This window comes from Suncus etruscus, chromosome 17 (genome assembly GCF_024139225.1).
Source record: "Suncus etruscus isolate mSunEtr1 chromosome 17, mSunEtr1.pri.cur, whole genome shotgun sequence".
In the NCBI taxonomy this organism is placed as follows: domain Eukaryota; kingdom Metazoa; phylum Chordata; class Mammalia; order Eulipotyphla; family Soricidae; genus Suncus; species Suncus etruscus.
Window position 1 is genome coordinate 3,835,571 of NC_064864.1, and position 6,490 is coordinate 3,842,060.

Sequence of the window (6,490 nt, forward strand, 5' to 3'; positions counted from 1 at the left end):
TCTTTCTGGGTCAGTCCATAGCTATCTCCATGGCTCCATGGCTCCCTGCACTGACTATCTTTGACTGCCAGGAAGCAAGATTCCAGCTGCTGGGCAGACAACAGAAAGGCCACCAGAACTAGACAAACAGGAGTCTGTCTGTGTGTGTCCTTTTGTCCTCCAGCCTTTCCTGCTCCCTGGAGTCCAGACCCTAGGAAGACAACACAGTTGCTTGGAGCCAGAGAAAGATTGCTATTTTTCACAAGTTTCCTTTAGATGGAAATGTTGATACATAGAACATATAAACTTATATATGGAATTATCTTTTAATTATGTTATTAAAATTTTGTTTGTTTGCACTCTGGAAGTTCTTGGTTCTTTTTCCTATTCCCTATTGTTATCATATTAAGACCTCCTTCCCCTTTCTTTTAAACTCAAAAGTTTTGTAGGCCTTGGAGTGTGGTATGTGCTTTGCATGGGGGAGGCCATCTTGGAATCCAGGAACACATGGTTTCCTCAGTACTGCCAGGCATGAGTTGCAAAGTAATGTGCCAGGTGTAGCCCATGAAGACAAAGCTCAATATGACCCAACAAAATAAAGAACTTAAGTTTTTAACCTGAACTCTTATTTGGTAAAAAACACAGTATAATGACCAGGAATGAACTCAGTAATTACGATATCAAAGAATTTTTAGCTACATTGTGAAATAATGAAAGCATTTGTATTAGTTATATGACATAATCGTTAGATACTATACTAGTATGATTGTCATAACCAAGTCAGTTTATGTCCCTTAACTCATCAAGCCATTTCAATTTGTAGAAGGATAAGCTTCTACAACTAAACTTTACATGGCATCATTTTAGCCACGTTTTTACTAATTTGATTTACACAGCTTTTTCATTGATCACCCACAGTCTATCCCTACTAACCACCTTCTCTGCCCCATCCCCTTTTCCCAATCCAAGTAGAAGTCCAATAGCTCTCAGCTTTTCTGAGTGCTAATGTTTAAGCTGCTACATAGGAGTAAGATTAATGAATATATGTCTTCTAAGTCGTCGCTCTTGTGAAAATGGCAACGTGTACTTTGTTGATTCTGTAACTTTTCTGTTTTCCTCCTTTTGTAAAATTGCCATTGTGGCTATAACCTGTGATTACACATGTATGTGGCTGTTGGGATCACATATCTGATTGAGTTGCTGCTGCCAGAGAATTTTGGTCTGGTTTCGGTGCCCTTATAGTCTGCAGAAGGTATCATTGGTACTTTGGATTTTTTTTTTGTCCCCCAATTCACAATACACACCAGGCAAAGGGCCTGGTTTGAGGTGTATTTACTGTAACTCCTCTTTCTATACAATCAGTGTAAAGAACACAGCCTGTGGTAAGAATTGGGAGGCCTTATCTTTTCTTTCTTTTTTTATTTTATTTTTTTTAATATATATAAATCCTTCACCAGTGCAACATTCCCATGACCGATATCCCAAGTGTCCTTACTCCCCACCCCACACAGGCCTGTACTCTAGACAGGCATTCTCACTTTGGAAGCTCATGCGTTCTGTCTTTACTACTCATGGGGTTTCTTTGGGGGGAGGGCTGATAGTGTGCAAGCCAGTGTTGCACTCCTAAATGTGGATCTCGTTCATCCTTTTTAGACAGTTGGGGGTGAGGGTTATGTAGTATAGTTTTAGATTTGGTACAAGGACATGATACTGAAGAGATCATAGACTCTGCAGAGGCAATGGGGATCCCAGAGAGTAAAATTGCCTGAATGCTCCATGAATGCTAAATAAAAAGTCCTAAGAATTTCCCGTATATACATATGTGTATACACTTTTAATATTATGACAACATACTGACTGAGAATACAGAATATACTTCCCTGGCTTTTAATTTCTTTAATATTCATCTTCCAATTTCAATCATGTAATTATTTCTCTTCCTTCATTATGTAAAATATTTTATTTGTTATATGAAAGAAACTCAGGGATTGTATATAATTGGGAAAACAGAGTTGCCTAAAGAAATATTCAAGGGCTGAAATAACTATGCTGAATAATGGAATCATTTCATTATTAAGCTACACATAAAAATGACCTAACTTCTCAAAGGTTTAAAGATTAATCCTGATGAAATGCAAAACTTAAGAGTAAATTGGAAGTAAAATTCCCTGACATGGATATGCCCATATTTTGTTTTGGACATGACACCAACAACACAACCCACAAACACAAGACCCTACAAATGAAACTACATAGAATGAAGTAAAGTAATCAACACAAAGTTAAGACAATTCATGGAATAAACTGATAAAGTTGTAGTTTGTATTTTCAATAAGAACAAAACATTAGGTGTTCATACAATTCAGTAGCAAACAACAGAATAAGAAATTGTGAATAAAAGATGAAAAAATGAATTGTGTATAGATTGCCTAAGTAGTATCAGTGTACTAAAAGTAGATAAAAAAAAACTCTCAATATCAATAATCAGTGAGGGAAAATAAATTACTACAACAGAGAGGTTTCATCTCCCACCTGAGGTAATTCATAAGAGAAAGTTACGAGCCCAGTGCAGATATGGACATGGAAGGAGAGAACTCTGAGAGCTGATGGTGAGAGATATTAATGTGTTAAGCCAGAAAATGTGACCTATGAGCAATAGGGAGGTATCTTATAAAACTTAAAACACTTCTCCTGATAGCCAGAAATAAAATGTCTATAAATATACAGTAAAATAATGATAAGATACTGAAAATATGTTGGATGTCTATATATATATAGACATATATATATATGTCTATATATATATAGACATATATATATGTCTATATATAAAGTTTTACAGTGGCCCAAATAGAAGAAGTGTCCAATATTTGTACATATGTTTTTTATTTCTATTTTATGTAAATGTACCTATATAGGTATAAAATGCAGATATTGTAAAGATATGTGTATATATACATACATACATACAACAAATATATGTGCTTTTAGTCATGAGAGAGAACCCAGCGGTTTACTCTAAAATTCTGAATATTCTGAGATCATCACGATCACAGAGTTTTTGAAAAATAGAAAGACGAATATTGAATATTGAAAATAAATTAATCCCATGCTATCTAATACCCGAACTTATAGAAAGATAAAGTATGAGTACTCAAGAAATGGAAATTGTGTAAATTACAGAAATTATTTTGACAGAACCAGATTTGCTACAAGAATATGAATAAGTTCTAGAGGGAAATGAACACACCAAAATCATAGATAATGCAATATATTTCAAAATTGGCATGGTGCTATATTTTAATCTCATTAAAATCATCTATATTAAGTATTTAACAAAATTATAACTACATTATCCTATTTGAGTATAATAAATCATTGCAATGTACACTTCTAAAAAATAAAAAGTGAAGACCAGGAGAGATAATCCGGCTTGAGAAACTTTGTATCCATTGAATCTTCATTAAGCTCCTAATACCATGGAAGGTCAAAGAGCACTGCCAGGATTAATCTATGAACAAAGTCAGGAAGAAGTCCCGATTTCAGCTGGGTGGCTCCCCCGCAAAAAATAAATAAACCTAATAAAAGAAAAATAGAACTACCAAAACTTTAAACTATCAGCAATGTGTTTCATTCATATACCTCTTTATTTCTTTTCCAACATTTATGTTCCTTTGTCTCAAATCCATGCTCTAACAGGAGTCCTCAAACTTTTTAAACAGGGGGCCAGTTCACTATCCTTCAGACTGTTGGAGGGCCAGGTTATAGTAAAAACAAAAATTATGAACAAATTTCTATGCACACTGCATATATCTTATTTTGAAGTGAAGAAACAAAATGGGAATAAATACAATATGTGGCCTGTGGGCCGTAGTTTGAAGACCCTTGCTAGAAGCTACAAATACTATGTATATTTCTTCAATGATATTTGTTTCCCCTTCTATGAACATTTTTTTTAATAAGACTATCCCAAGTCTGCAATGATTTCCTCTCAACAAGCCCCTTCTACTGAGGTTCTTATTGTGAAATATTTTTTGGTCTGGAGAGACAGTTCAGTGGGTAGGCAGGTTGCCTTGCACAAGACCTACCTAATCTCAATCACTGATTTCACGTATGGGTTCCTGGACCCTCCAAGTAAATCTTGAGCCAAGTACCAGGAGTAAGTCCTAAATACAGGTGGGTATGGTGCCTAAAAACCAAAACAGATAAGTACCTCAGATATTACCACAGAGAGCATGTAAAATCAAGTGACCAGATTTCAAAAAATAAAATACTTCTACTCAAGAAGCACTTTCTGTACAAACAGCATCTTTGCAATTAACTTGAATGAACAGGCCCAAACAGAAACTTTCTCCAGAAGACTTGGGCCCCTAATATTCTAGGACCTGTGAAGCATTCCCTCTAAGTCACATGTAGGAAATGGAGGATCATTCTTTACTCTGAATGACATATGCAAAAACATGGTAAAAAGCCTATGTGGGACTGGGCTGCTTATCACGATGAAACTAGTGTACCCTGCCAGGCATATGGGACAGTGCAATAGGACAAGGACTTGTTTTGGGGTTTTAAGGTTTTCCTTCCTCTCAAGGAAGGAATACTACATCATAAAATTTGCAGCTAAGCTTTCCTCAGTAGACATGATCTGCTACATTCTTGCCTTCTCCTTGCCCTAGGACATGACACACTGCTTAAAATGATATCGAGGAAAAAGAGGCCATTAGAAATTTGACTAATATAAAAATGGCTACCTTTATGCCACATGACAGGGCTATAAAATGTTTGAAAAGGACCAATCACTTCTTTCAACCACTGAATTTTACACTTATTGTTTCCAGTTGTTAAACACTAAGGACTTTACAGCAATACTTACAGAAATATGCTCCTTAACAAAATTGGATATAGTGTAGATCACAACCAAACAACTGAAAACAAGTGCAGTTTCTGTTTGAAGCAAATCTCTGAGGAATAGGTACTTCCCCAAACTTATGGTGGTAGTGCTGGGGGTTACCTGGAATATTCCCACTGGTGCTCAAGGGCTTTTATAGACATTTCCAGTGGTGTTAAGGAGCTGTCCCCTCAGGTCTTACTCCTAGCTTATTCTCTATGATTGCACCTGCAGTACTCAGTGATCAAAAGTGGATCAAACAGAGGCAAGATACATCTAACACAAGCACCCTCTGTACTGTCTATCCAGCCCATCTCTATGGTGCTGTCCTTTCCCTCTGCAAGGTCAGAGATGTTCATGTCATGTCACCTTGACCAGCTGGAAATGCCTTTTATCACTGTGATTTACAAATAATATAGCTAGTTCTGCATCTTTTTATACAAATATATTACTAATCATGTAACAATAGTCATATATTATTTGACCTGAGAAATATTACTTATATATAAACAATGCAAATTTGGGGATGAAATCTGATGATGCTACTCTCCGTATATATGCTATAAAATAAATATAAATATAAAATAAATTTAAAATACTGAACCTTATTCCTCCATGAGGGTCACAAAGTAACTACAATAATTACTATTCTGTTTATCTTTTCCCATAGGATGAGGTCAAACATTTATTGCATTTTTAGAAATAAATTTTTTGAAGGTGAGCTGGTTTATATTGCAAGATATCTTTTCCACACACTTTTGTAATAGTAACTGATAGTAATTGTAGTATCTTCACCGACTTAGTATGGGAAACTTGTATGTTTTGTCAAAGAATTATTTTCATGGTACTTTTATAGATTAGGCATGCCATTTTTCAATTTAAATAATATATATCTTACAAACATATTTTATAGTTTCCTGCTGCTTCAGTGTTTTAATTGACAGCTAAATTTAATGAATGCAAATCATTTAACATGCCATACTGATTGTAAAGCAAAGGAAGTTGCTTCTTGCACTAATAATATAGATAAGAGGCTTTCATCTTCAAATAGTTCTAAACAAGTAATACAATTAAAATTTAGTGTTTGCTGACAAAAAGACTAAAATAGTTCACCACAACATAACCCTGTAGATGTTTCTTTTATCAATAAAAAAACAAGTGCTAAATATCATTCCAGGGTCCATAAAATATTTATATTTCTAAATATAAATTTTACAAGACTAATCACTCAATTTTAGCAAATGAGAAATAGGTAATGTACAATGGTTCCTAAATTAACATGTTGAAGATAATAAGTATTTATTAATTTTAATCATTATAGTAACTTAAGACTCAGAAAGGTAGAATAAGACTGATTTTACTCCAATTTTGAAAAGTGTGCTTTTTATGCGGATATTCAAAATTTTTATCTCCTTTCTTCCAACTTGAAAACAATTTTTAGACTTACAACTGACAGGAGAAAATTTTTCTCTATTATATTTATCAAAAACCTTTAAATCATTTTCTATTTTTCATATTAACAATAAAGTACCATTATATTCAGATATAATTTATCATATTATTCAGACACATTGACACTTTATAATGTTATCTTATGACCAACATTAATACCTTTGACAATTTAAA

At 34.2% G+C, this 6,490-nt stretch overlaps 1 pseudogene; it reads right to left on the reverse strand.

The window, feature by feature from the left end:
- Positions 1-1,256: 1,256 nt before the first annotated feature.
- Positions 1,257-1,378, reverse strand: LOC125995638 (uncharacterized; annotated as a pseudogene).
- Positions 1,379-6,490: the final 5,112 nt, after the last annotated feature.